A 14,593-nucleotide genomic window follows, 5' to 3' on the forward strand; every position below is an offset into this window, starting at 1 on the left:
CACCTTTTGGATCGATAAAACCTTCAGGTTGCATCATATACAACTCTTCTTCCAGAAATCCATTTACGAATGCAGTCTTTACATCCATTTGCCAAATTTCATAATCATAAAATGCGGCAATAGCTAACATGATTCGGACGGACTTAAGCATCGCTATGGGTGTCGGTGTCAAAACCGGCGGATCTCGGGTAGGGGGTCCCGAACTGTGCGTCTAAGGCGGATGGTAATAGGAAGCAAGGGACATGATGTTTTACCCAGGTTCGGGCCCTCTTGATGGAGGTAAAACCCTATGTCCTGCTTGATTTATTCTTGATGATATGAGTATTACAAGAGTAGATCTACCACGAGGTCGGAGAGGCTAAACCCTAGAAGCTAGCCTATGGTATGATCGTATGTTGTCCTACGGACTAAAACCCTCTGGTTTATATAGACACCGGAGAGGGTTAGGGTTATACAAGGTCGGTTACAAAGGAGGAGATATCCATATCCGTACTGCCTAGCTTGCCTTCCACTCCAAGTAGAGTCCCATCCGGACACGAGACAAAGTCATCAATCTTGTATCTTCATAGTCCCGCAGGCCGGCCAAAGGATATAGTCCGGCTGTCTGGAGACCCCCTAATCCAGGACTCCCTCAGTAGCCCCTGAACCAGGCTTCAATGACGATGAGTCCGGCGCGCAGTATTGTCTTCGGCATTGCAAGGCGGGTTCCTCCTCCGAATACACCATAGAAGAGTTTGAATGAAAGATAGTGTCCGACCCTGCAAAATAAATTCCACATACCATCGTAGAGAGAATAATATTTCCACAAATCTAATCTGCTGGCACATTTTGGCAACATGACATCATGCCATGGCTCGGCGTTTATTCGAACCGTTTTTCTTTAACCAGCCCCGCACATAATGCGAGGCGGTTTCTTGACACGTCTTGTCGAAGCAGAGATCATGTCCCCCTTATTGCGGGATTCTCATCAATACGGGTGTAGGTGTCAAAACCGGCGGATCTCGGGTAGGGGGTCCCGAACTGTGCGTCTAGGTCGGATGGTAACAGGAGATAGGCGACACTTTGTTTTACCCAGGTTCGGGCCCTCTCGATGGAGGTAAAACCCTACTCCTGCTTGATTAATATTGAAGATATGGGTAGTACAAGAGTAGATCTACCACGAGATCAAGGAGGCTGAACCCTAGAAGCTAGCCTATGGTATGATTGTATGTTGAAGATGTTGTTGTTGTCCTATGGACTAAAACCCTCCGGTTTATATAGACACCGGATAGGGTTAGGGTTACACAGAGTCGGTTACAATGGTAGGAGATCTTGAATATCCGCATCGCCAAGCTTGCCTTCCACGCCAAGGAAAGTCCCATCCAGACATGGGACGAAGTCTTCGATCTTGTATCTTCATAGTCCAGGAGTCCGGCTGAAGGTATAGTCTGGCTACCCGAACACCCCCTAATCCAGGACTCCCTCAGTAGCCCCTGAACCAGGCTTCAATGACGACGAGTCCGGTGCGCAAATTGTCTTCGGCATTGCAAGGCGGGTTCCTCCTCCAAGTCCTTCGTAGAAGTTTGTAAACACCAAGAGTAGTGTCCGGCTCTGCAAAATAAGCTTCCACATATTTCCATAGAGAGGATAATATTAACACAAATCAAATCTGCTGACGTATTCCGCAGTGTGTCATCACACTACAGCCAAGTCCTTTACTCGAATCGTTTTTACTTTTCCACCTCAGCATGTTTTGCGAGGCGGTTTCCTTGGCACATCTTGTCAAAGCAGAGATCGTGTGCCCTTTTTACGGGTTTCTCATCAATACGGACGTGGGTAACCCAACCGCGCCATTTATCATGGCACTTGGGAGGCAAGTGAGTTTTATCAGGCTGGTGGGGACGCATAGCCGCATCCGCCCATATAAGGGGATAAGGATCCACCTTTTTACCCACACCTTCTTCCTCCTTTGCCTATCCATCTTCCGCGCACTCGAGCTCAAGTGCCCAAGCCTGCTTCCCAACTCTAACGCCGGAATGTGTCCAGGCTCCAACGCCGGACTATATCCAGGCTCCAATGTCGGACTATATCCGAGGTGTCATATCACCTTGGTTCAAAAAAGTTGAAGGAGTTTAGCCGAGCTTAATGCCGGAAATGCCCTTTATGGAGCCAGCCACTAGCGCCCGAGCTTTATGCCGGACTGCTTCCGAGGTGGTGCACCACCCCGAATGTGGGCCGATTTTTTGTCAGTATTTTTTATTGGCGCAATTTATTCCCTGCCGAGATATATAGCCAGTAGCCCTCAAGGTGTGTATCGGTCTAAAACCCGAGATGCACATGAAGGATGACATAAGACCGCTGATCCCAGTAGCCGCCGAGACTCAGGTTGATTTGCAAAATCGGCCTGAGGATCAAGTCCTAGCTCGGCAGAATACTTCGGGACACAAAAGCGGCATGCTCAGTCCTCAAGACTCGGGTTGGGTGCGGCCGACCAACCTGAGGATCAAAATCTCCTCAGCAACTGTATTGCACTTAAAATTTTCTGCATTGAACAGGCAATGCAGTAGCCCCCGAGACACTGGTCAGGTGGCAACACCAGATCAGGGGATTGATGTGCCCCTTTAATATTTTTAAATAATAAGCCCGAAGCCCAGTAGCCCCCGAGCCTTAAAGCGGGCACGGGTGGCCGAATTAAGGATCAATATCCATAGGAAAATCACAAATTATGTGTAATGACTCTATGTATCCAAGTACTTTACATCATTAATGCTCAGATCCGCATTGTACAAAACTTTGTTGACCGACCATCGGCTTCCACCTCCTCGGCCAGTAGTCGAGGAGTGTTTGTCCTACTTTATAGAGCCTTTATGAGGGCAAAGATTTACAACAAACAAGGCAATCTGGCCATACGGTTTTATAAACAAAGGTACGCAGAGAGTTATATTACTGTTTAACAGAAGAAATGTCTTCCAAAGAAAATAGTCCCGCTATCGGTTCCTTTCTTTGGGTTGTCATGCTAAGCATGATCATTAAACCTCAGCTCTAATGTAAGAGCAAAATATCGAGGATTTAGTTTGGGAGGCCAGTTAATAGCCCCCGGTAGTGTTCGGCGACAGTCGGGGTCAAGCCGTAAACACTTCGGCCAATGTTATGAACGGCCCATCATTTAACATAGTCATCGGATCGCTGACCAGTTTACGCTTATTGTGACAGTCAGTTTTCGGCTTTCTCCACTAAGGTGCTTAACCATGTGAGCTGGAAGCACAATCGTAGTGGTTCTCCCTTTACACGCCTAGCCGAACAAAACGGAACGTAGGAAGCAAGTGCAGGAGCCGGGCAACCCAACTATTGACCGAAGACACAATTCGAAACCGATGCATATATAGCAATATCTGAGAATGTTTTTGCCGAATCCCTAAAGGTGTCCGGCATTGCACTACGAGACTAATGCTGGAAAAGCACAAATAGTTTAAAGTGCCAAAAAGCTTGGAAAAACCAAGAAACGTCAGTAAAAACATGACGTCCGAACAATATCAAGTGTTCGGTGCCAATCCGGAAGTTGGTATTAGAAAAAAGAAGTGCTTCTGTCGTGCTTTAACATGATACATCCTATCTCAAGACTTCGAGCGGGTTAGCCTACGGCTTCAACCTCCTACCCTGAGGGTGGAGTACTTCTCATCAGGCTAGATTAGCAAACTAAACTCTAGCGGTTTTGAGAGAGAAATTAGGCTCCCCGGCTAGTGACCGCACACTCGTGTAGAAAAAGGAGTGATAAGTAATAATAATAAAACTTTGCAACGACTAAGAAGAAGAACACTTATTATAAAAATGGCTCAAATAAACTTAAGAGCCCCCAAGTGACTTGGGTAAAAGAATGATTGCATGTACCGAAGTACTTATATCATATCTATGTTCAACCGAACTTTAAACGTGTCTTAACCGACCGTCAGCTTCTCCCTCTTCGGTCAAGGACCAAAAAGTGCTATGTACTCCATCGGTCGAGAATATCGACGGTGTTTCCAATAACCAGGCAATCAGGCCATAAGGTTGTAACAGACAAAGCGCGCTCAGGGAACTTATGCTATATTACCGTGAAGTGTAAGAAGCATCTTCGAAGAAAATAGTACCCCCACCGATACCTTTCTTCGGTGCTCATTGTTATTATGAGACTTGTGCAATAGATTTTTTGTACTCATGAGTTCCGTTGTGTGCCGACCATCATTGAATAACTATAAGAGCACTAGCTTTCGGCTTCACCCAGTCTGAGGTCCGGCTCGGGTGACCCAATCGTGACAATCGTAGAGGTGCTCCCTTTACTCCCTAGCCGAACAATCGGGAACATAGGGGTAAACACAGGAGCGAGGCAACCCAGCTTGCAAATCGCTTAAGTCAATGTGGTACATATTGTGGCATAATACACGAACAAGGAACGAAGCCGTACAAGTATAATCACATGCAAGAGGAAAAGCTTCATAAAGGAAGCCCCCAAGTGAATTGGGTCCTTGAATTTGTGTGTCACAAACAAAGTTTGGACAACGAAAAAAATTTATAAGCAACTTTTTTCCAAAAAAAGTATAATGCTTGGTCGAACCGAACACAAGCTAGAAATTAAAGCTTTGAGCATGAAAGCGACTTAGCTGGTTAATGTGTTCGGTATTGATGACGCGGTCCGAGCTTGATGCGGGGCAAGGTTCCATCCCCCAAGTTGGTCCTGAGGTGGCGAAGCGGAGAGCTCGACACGCCGAAGTGGTGACATAGCACGGTCAATGCAAACCAGCAGAGTGACGCCGAAGCCCTTGGATCATTTCCTATGCACAAAAAATAGTGCAAACCGGAGATAATAGTAATAATGATAATTAAAAAAATTGTTGCATAATAAATAATTTATGCAAAGTGAGGAATAGAAGAAATATGGCCCGGCGCCGAAGTCAATGTCGATGCGGGGCATCGGCGTGATGCGGTAAAGGCATGGCAAAGCCTGAATTCACAGGTCGGTCCGAGTTCCGGATGCGGCATTCGCCGGACTATGTATGGAGACTGACCGGACCACCATGCGACCGTCGTTAATGCGGCCACCATTTGATAGACCTGTGTACACATGATGGACAAACCAGGGTAATAATTCCTTGGGAAAAAATTGAACCCAAACAAGCAAAAAATACTAGGATTAATAGCACCTGGTTTATTCGTTGTAGCAATCTGAAGGAAGGTGATTCCCAAAATTGGGACTCAATCCGCACACCCATTACCGGAGTAGGTTGATGAAGAGATGGTGAAGCCTCGATGTCAGCCGATGAGTCAAAGTAGGTCGGCGTGATGGACACCAGCTTGAAGAAGCAATAGTGCGGCCCTGCCGATATGCCTGCTCCGTGTAATCCGTGGGGCGGCGATGTTGATGATAATTTATCCTTTGCGATGCCGGACTCTTGTTCAGCTTGCCGAGATGATGATCCGAAGAAGTTGAGCTCGGCTCAACAAAGTGACGCCGTGTCTAGCGCAGGTCGGCAGCCGTGGAGTAATATTGCCGGACTGGTATGACACCAGCATGATGTTGAAGATCATGTTCAAAAGATCTTAAAGTTAGTGGGATGTGTTCGGAAACAAAACACAATACCCCATACAAAACTTCCTTCAAAATGGATGTCTGACATCCCGTTCATAGAAAAGATGAAATCGGGTCGGATTCGTTCTCGCGCAGAAAACAGATCTGAAAAATGATGCGCTAATCGGAAGGTTCCCGGAGTTTGGACGGTCGGATCGAGCTGAAATTTTGAGAGGTGGTAGATACAGGAATTCCGCAGCCGATCAACGGTTGGATCTTCCAAAGAACGTCCGAACTAGAAGCTGGACACCACGCCCTAAACACATCCAAATTCCCGTCCAGATTTGACGGGGCTCCGGTATATCGTGAATTGCCAGAGATTCCTCCATCGGAACTCAACGAAATTTTCCAGGGTTGTTATAGACCCAATTCCACACAATTCCACCAAAGAGATCGTCAAAGCGATACTCGAGGAGGTGGTGGCAGCAGATACAAGTTCGCTGTCCAGAAAAACAGCACGGTCGCTTGAGGGCAATGTTGATGTTGAGCCCCCGAGCTCCATAGATAATTCCTCCGTGATCTTGATAGAGATCGGAGTTGATGTTTGATGAAGGCCCTCGTCCGTACATGGTGATCCAAACACGGGGCGCAATTCTTGGTCGAACCAAGGTGACCAGTCGAGCTGGTAACGAAGATGCCGAAGTCGCAGTTGATCTGCAGGCGAGCCATCGATCCTTTTGTCGATCACACAGCGGAACTCTCAATGAAAGCATCAATGTCGGTGTCAAAACCAGCGGATCTCGGGTAGGGGGTCCCGAACTGTGCGTCTAGGTCGGATGGTAACAGGAGACAGGGGACACTTTGTTTTACCCAGGTTCGGGCCCTCTCGATGGAGGTAAAACCATACTCCTGCTTGATTAATATTGAAGATATGGGTAGTACAAGAGTAGATCTACCACGAGATCAAGGAGGCTGAACCCTAGAAGCTAGCCTATGGTATGATTGTATGTTGAAGATGTTGTTGTTGTCCTACGGACTAAAACCCTCTGGTTTATATAGACACCGGGTAGGGTTAGGGTTACACAGAGTCGGTTACAATGGTAGGAGATCTTGAATATCCGCATCGCCAAGCTTGCCTTCCACGTCAAGGAAAGTCCCATCCGGACACGGGACAATGTCTTCAATCTTGTATCTTCATAGTCCAGGAGTCCGGCTGAAGGTATAGTCCGGCTACCCGAACACCCCCTAATCTAGGACTCCCTCAACGGGCGTGGGTAACCCAACCGCGCCACCAATCACGGCGCTTGGGAGATAAGCGAGTTTTACCAGGCTAATGGGGACGCATAGTTTCGTCCACCCATATAAAGGGACAAGGATTCACCTTTTCATCCACGCTTTCTTCCTCCTTTGCTCATCCATTTTCGCACACTCGAGCTCCAGTGCCCAAGTCCGCATTTCCCACCTCAACCTTCCCCAACCATGTCTGGATTGGGAGGCAAGTGGATGGTCTCCTCCGTCACGGAGGGACACATCAAGAAACTGAGGAGAGCCGGATACCTGCCCCACGACATCGCGCACCGGCTCCCAGATGAGGGGCAGCTCATCCCCACCCCCAGGCCCCACGAGAGGGTAGTGTTCCTTACCCATTTCCTCCGCGGACTGGGATTCCCTCTCCACCCATTCGTCTGGGGGCTCATGTTCTAATACGGCCTGGATTTCCACGATCTGGCCCCGAACTTCATCCTCAACATCTCGGCGTTTATCGTCATGTGCGAGGCCTTCCTCCGCATCAAGCCCCACTTCGGCTTATGGCTGAAGACCTTCAATGTCAAGCCGAAGGTAGTGAGCGGCCGCCAAGCGGAGTGCGGAGGCGCCATGGTGGGCAAGATGCCCAACGTCACATGGCTCGAGGGCTCCTTCGTGGAGACCATAAAGGGGTGGCAATCGGGGTGGTTCTACATCACCGAGCCGCGTGACCCTGCATGGGCAGCGGCCCTCGAGTTCCGATCTGGCATCTCCACGCGGCTCACCTCCTGGCAAGAGAAGGACATGTCCTGGGGTAGTTCGGGAGAGCTGACCGGACTCCAAACATGTATCCAAAACATGGTGAGCAAGAAGCTCAAACTCTTCAACGTAGTCCAGGTCATGCTCATCCGCCGGATCCTCCCGTGCCAACAACGGGCTTTCAACATGTGGGAGTTCGACCCAGCCCAGCACCAAACTCTGAACAGGCTCTTCGACACAACACACGAGGATGCCTGCAAGGTGCTATTCAAGGGCGCCGAGGTTCCCCCTCCCACTACCGAGGATCGCGGATTCTACGCGAAGCGCCAAGCCAGCGCGGTAAGCTGTTTTACCTCTTACAGGATACTTGTTTTGCATAGTTTGACTCTATGCGGGATCTAAGCTCCCGTATCTTTGACAGGACTGGCAGGAGACGGCCAGATAGATCGACTGTCCGGCTCCTTTGCCCGAAGGCCCAGTAGACGCTCTCCTGACTGAGATGCTGACTCCGGCTCCTTACAAGGTGCCGGAGAAGACCAAGAAGGCCAAGGGAACCCGAAAGAGTTCCCGGCGCTAGGTGATATCGGACTCATCGTCCAAGGAATCCTCGGCGCACTCCTCCCACGAAGACAAGGAGGAATATGAAGATGCTCCCCCTCTAGTCGAGGGAGAGAAAAAAAGGAAGGCCGCCCCAACTGGGGGGGCGAAGGGTCCAAGAAGGGAAGGACTCTCCTTCCGGACAGTTCCACCACTGCCACCGAAGGCGAAAACGAGTGGCTGCCCAGGGCCAAGCACCTGGCGAAGTCGTAAGTATTTGGATACCAGAGTAACTCATAGCATTCTTTTGTCGCACTGCTTCTCCTAACACCGAATCGTGATTATGCAGACCGTCCCGAGCCCGTATCGACGTATCCTCATCGGACGGCTCCCTGGACTCGTCGGATATGGATAGCGATCCACTTCCGACCGCCACCTCCCCTTGCCCTACGGACAACGCTGAGGTGTTGTCTCAAGAGGCACCGGGTCGAGAGGAGACAGTCCCGGAGGCGCCTCAAGGTGGCCTTCCAGACTCCGGGAGCATAGGGAGCAAGGCCCCTGAGGGCTCCGAGTTCGGCCCTTAGCGGAACACCGCGCCGGAACCTCCAGTGGTTCCGGACTCGGGCAGGCGGCCTCCTTCCAAGAGGGGCAAGATGCCTATGCCGGTGACCTCTGTCCATCCAGAGGCACCGGACAATCTGTTGGGAGTGCTTCGCAGCGCTTCCATCAACGAGGAGCACCGCACTATTGTGAGTGCGATGGTCCAGAAGGTTCAGTCTGCCAAGAGCGGATTGACTGAAGCCTGTGCCAGCCTTCTAACAGGCTTTGAGGTAAGTGTTTGACAACAACAACAAACAACAACAAAGCCTTTAGTCCCAAACAAGTTGGGGTAGGCTAGAGGTGAAACCCATAAGATCTCGCAACCAACTCATGGCTCTGGCACATGGATAGCAAGCTTCCACGCACCCCTGTCCATAGCTAGCTCTTTGTCGATACTCCAATCCTTCAGGTCTCTCTTAACGGACTCCTCCCATGTCAAAATCGGTCGACCCCGCCCTCTCTTGACATTCTCCGCACGCTTTAGCCGTCCGCTATGCACTGGAGCTTCTGGAGGCCTGCGCTGAATATGCCCAAACCATCTCAAACGATGTTGAGGTAAGTGTTTGAAATATAGGAAAAATATTACCGCATAGACAGTAGCCCCTGATGCTCTGTTCGGTGTTCAAAAAGAAAAGCCGAATAGAGGATCAAACAATATCGCAGGAGTCTAACATAAGTATGTCTATATGCATATGCAGGCTTCGCTGCTGGCCTCTGCCGCACAGACTGCGGAGGTTGCCGCATTGAAGCAGGACCTCGAGGGGTCCAAGAAAGAGCTCGGCTTTGCCAAGAGGCAGCTCGAGGAGAACAAGGGTAAGTAATACCCTGTCTATATATATGTATATATAAAAGAAGACGTGATTGCAAAATGACAGGATCATCGTAAATTTGCCAGGGGCCACGACCGAGGTGGCGACCCTGAAGCAAGCGCTATCCGAGGTCGAAGACAAAGTGTCCAAGGAGCGCACCGAGCGGGAAAGACAGGAGGCACGGGTGGGGGAGGTGCAGCAAGAGCTCCAAGCTCTCGTGTCGAAGCATGAGGCGTTGGATCGTGACTCGAAGACGCGAGAGTCCGAGCTTGTCGTGGCCCTTGAAAGTGCAAAGAGTGCTAAGGCCGAAGCCCAAAAGGCCCTCCAGGAGATTGATGCGATGAAGAAGATAGCGGCAGGTAAGGCATTCTATATGCAAAGAAAGCATGTGAAAGTAAATTACCTGTTACTTACCCAGATCCGGAGCTCTCCAAGAGCATTCGCAGATTTGCCCCGCAGCGTGTCGGATGCCGCAATGTTTTACCATGCCGAGGAGGGAAGCTCAACGGAGAAGTTGTTCTGGGCCCAATATACTGGGACCGAACACCCGGTGCCTATGAGCAACCAGCTAAAGCAGCTGGTCGAGCTACACAAGGCGGCCAAACAGGCCATGAAGGGCTTTATAGTCCGGCTGTGGCCTAGCGACGCCCTTCCGAACAGCTACTTCGGCCTGGTGAGGCAGCTTGTGGATGCCTGCCCACGGCTGGAAGTCGTCAAGCGCTCCGTCTGCATCGAAGGTGCACGCCGGGCTTTCGCCCGTGTGAAGGTGCAATGGGCCAAGCTAGACGCCATGAAGCTGATCAAGGAAGGGCCGTCGGAGGGCAAGGAGGATCGCCACCCCGAGATGTACTATGAGGGTGTCCTGAAGGGTGCCCATCTTGTAGCGGACGAGTGTACGAAAGATGTAATATTTGAATGAATTTGCTTGTGTGATCCTGTATGCTGAAAACATGTTTCATATGCGCTATGCAACGCTTGTTATAATTTAAAATATTACCTTCTGTTCGGCCGTTTATCAAATTTGAGAGATGGCTAGTCATCGACTTCTGCCCCGATGCCACGAGTGCTGGGGTGTTCGGGATAAACCTGAGCACTCTTGTTCCCATTTTTGGGTCCTTCGAGGGAGGTGCTCGGCGCAACGAACAAGGCAATCGGACTAATAATGCTTTATCACTCTCACTTAGCCATAGAATTCTATAATTTTATATTTCGGCGAAGCCCCTGGTATTCGGAAGGCCGAATTCGGGGCGCGATACATGCCTTAAGCCGGACAGGGCCGACTCCTCGCTCTAAGCGGCATAAGTCTTTAGGGACTCGAAAACCTCTCGAACAGCGACCAGTCTCTCGCCTTATCATGACAGTCAGTTTTAGCTCTCTCTACTGAGGTGCTTAGCCCAGCTGAACCGGGGCAAAATCGCAGTAGTTCTCCTAGTGCTACCTTAGCCGATATAGCGGAACGTAAGGTACCAAAACATGGGAGCCGGGCAAACCCAACTATTGACCAAAGACATGATTCGGAGCTGATGCATATAATGCTATAAGTTCGGGGTGCCGCACTTGTGAAAGTGTTCGGACTTCTCACACCATATTGTGGGGTACTTAAGCCCCTGGTGTATTGGCCGTACCAAGGTGTATGGTTGCAAGGTGTCATTAATGAACACATATATATAAAAAATAAGAATGCAATAATAGTCTTAATGCTATGCATTGTTTAAAAAAAGGTGCATTAAAGCAGAATGATACATGCAATGCAATAAGCAAAAAGTGGGACTATGTCCCCTCCAAGGGCGAGCTGAAGAATAGTATTAAGGCAAGTATAACACTCATTATTGTAATCCACCTGGGAGTTCTGTGGTGTGACGTAGCTTTCTGCCTTCTTGGTTGTTGCATCATATGTTCGGCAATCATGCTTCCGGATAGGGTTTCCAGAGATTAATGTCCTGAAAGAGAGAAAATTAACAAAGCAGGAAGCCCCTAGTGCGGTTTAAGCCGCGTCTTGGGGCATGCTGTAGTCGTGCCCCCTCCCTACCTGTGCCCATGGTATTTTTAATGCGTAATTATGTACGCGTGGCACGAGTTTCACCGTTTGGCTTGGGCCGGGGTGGGGGCCGTATTGCTATGCTAGCTCAGAACGTGCCAGGCGGTCCTGTTGTCGATTACTCTGGGCGCGCTTGGAGTTGTTCGGGTCCTTAAACGCCGAACTAGTGGATTGCCTTAATAGGCTGCTTTGCGCTTCCGCTGCGAGGGCCGCAGTGTGCTCCTTCGTTCGGAGAGAGCGCTTTGTGTTTCCATTAACTATAATGACCCCCTGAGGTCCTGGCATCTTGAGCTTGAGGTATGTATAATGTGGTACCGCATTAAATCTCGCAAATGCGGTTCGCCCGAGCAGTGCATGATAACGACTGCGGAACGGGACTATATCGAAGATTAACTCTTCGCTTCGGAAGTTATCCGGGGATCCGAAGACCACTTCCAGTGTGACTGAGCCTGTGCAGTGGGCCTCTACACCTGGTATGATGCCTTTAAAGGTCATTTTTGTGGGTTTGATCCTTGAGGGGTCTATACCCATTTTGCGCACCGTGTCCTGGTAAAGCAGGTTCAGGCTGCTGCCGCCATCCATAAGGACTCGAGTGAGATGAAATTCATCAATAATTGGGTCTAAGACCAGTGCGGCGAATCCACCATGACGGATACTAGTGGAGTGGTCCCTGCGATCGAAGGTGATTGGACAGGAGGACCATGGGTTGAACTTTGGGGCGACTAGCTCCAACGCATATACGTCCCTGAGCACATGCTTCCGCTCCCTCTTGGGGATGTGGGTTGCGTATATCATGTTCACCGTCCGCACTTGTGGGGGGAACCTCTTCTGTCCTCCGGTATTTGGCTGCCGGGGCTCCTCCTCGTCATTGATATGTGGCCCCTTATCTTTGTTTCGGTAATTAACTTGTCGGACTGCTTGAACACCCAACAATCCATATTGGTGTGGTTGGCTGGCTTGTCGGGGGTGTCGTGTATTTGACACGAGTGATCGAGTATACGGCCCAAACTGGACGGGCCCGGAGTGCTTCTTTTGAATGGCTTTTTCCGCTGACCGGGTTTAGAGCCTTTGAATCCGGCATTGACTGCCGTATCCTCGGTATTGTCGCTGTTAATGCGGCGCTTATGTTTGTTGAGACGTGACCTGCTACTGCTGTCCTTGGTATCCGAAGTACCATGGTTCTTTGATGTGTTGTTATAACGAGCCATCCAGCTGTCTTCTCCCGCACAAAAGTGGGTCATGAGTGTCATGAGGGCTGCCATAGATTTCGGCTTTTCCTGACCAAGGTGCCGGGCTAGCCACTCGTCGCGAATGTTGTGCTTGAAAGCTGCTAGAGCCTCTGCATCCGGGCAGTCGACGATTTGAATTTTCTCTGTTAGGAACCGTGTCCAGAATTGCCTGGCCGATTCCTCTGGCTGCTGAATTATGTGGCTCAAGTCATCGACATCTGGTGGTCACACATAAGTGCCCTGAAAGTTGTCGAGGAATGCGGCTTCCAGATCCTCCCAACAGCCAATGGACTCTACTGGCAAGCTACTGAGCCAATGTCGAGCTGGTCCTTTGAGTTTGAGTGGGAGGTATATAATGGCGTGTAGATCATCACCGCGTGCCATGTGGATATGCAGGAGGAAATCCTTGATCCATACCGCAGGATCTGTTGTGTCGCGTATGATTCTATATTTACGGGTTTGAAACCCTCTAGGATTTGATGATCCATTACTTCATCTATGAAGCATAAGGGGTGTGCGGCACCTCTGTACTGGGCTATATCGCGACGCAGCTCCAATGAGTCTTGCCCGCTGTGCTCGGCCCGGCCGAATTTACTTTTGTTGTATCCGGCGTGACGATTATCGTCTCGTGTCATGGGGCGCCCATGCGATCCATAGATCGATCTTGTTTGCATTGCTTTGTCCTCCAGTACGTCTCGCAGGTATGGCGTATTTCCCCATGCCTTTTTATTTGAATGGCGTCGGGGTGCAGGCTAAGCTTTTGGCTGGAATGCCTCTCTATCACGGCCACGAGGTGGTTGATCAGCCGCTTCATACGCTTCTTCCGCTAGACGGGGTAGCAACCTGCATTTTGGGTAACTCTTGGAGGGGCGTTCGAGTTTATATTCCTCGGTCGCGAGGACTTCACTCCATCTATCAGCTAGCAGATCTTGATCAGCTTGAAGCTGCTGCTGCTTTTTCTTAAGGCTATTTGCCGTGGCTATAAGCCGGCGCTTGAAGCGCTCTTGTTCAACAGGATCCTCTGGCACGGCGAATTCGTCATCGTCGAGGCTTGCCTCGTCTTCGGAGGGGGGCGTGTAATTATCATCCTCCGCCTCTCCATCTGCCGCTCTCTTTGGAGGGCTGGCCTCTCCATCCTCCTGTCCTAGATCGTGCTAGAGGGGATTTTTGCCATCTTCGGCACTATCCGGAGTGTTATTATCTCCTGTGCCGGTATCACCACTTTTGCTTTGGCAGGTGAGGGAGTCCTGGATTAGGGGGTGTTCGGATAGCCGAACTATACCTTCCGCCGGACTCCTGGACTATGAAGATATAAGATTGAAGACTCCGTCCTGTGTCCGGAGGGGACTTTCCTTGGCGTGGAAGGCAAGCTTGGCGATACGGATGTTCAGATCTCCGACCATTGTAACCGACTTTATGTAACCCTAACCCTCTCCGGTGTCTATATAAACCGGAGGGTTTTAGTCCGTAGGACAACATACATATCAACAATCATACCATAGGCTAGCTTCTAGGGTTTAGCCTCTCTGATCTCGTGGTAGATCAACTCTTGTAATACCCATATCATCAATATTAATCAAGCAGGACGTAGGGTTTTACCTCCATCGAGAGGGCCCGAACCTGGGTAAAACTTCGTGTCCCTTGCCTCCTATTACCATCCGGCCTAGACGCACAGTTTGGGACCCCCTACCCGAGATCCGCCGGTTTTGACACCGACAACGGTGCTTTCATTGAGAGTTCCTCTGTGCCGTCACCGTCAGGCCCGATGGCTCCTACGATCATCAATGGCGATGCAGTCCAGGGTGAGACCTTCCTCCCCGGACAGATCTTCGTCTTCGGCGGCCTCGCACTGCGG

The sequence above is a fragment of the Triticum aestivum genome, chromosome 7A (genome assembly GCF_018294505.1).
Source record: "Triticum aestivum cultivar Chinese Spring chromosome 7A, IWGSC CS RefSeq v2.1, whole genome shotgun sequence".
NCBI lineage: Eukaryota > Viridiplantae > Streptophyta > Magnoliopsida > Poales > Poaceae > Triticum > Triticum aestivum.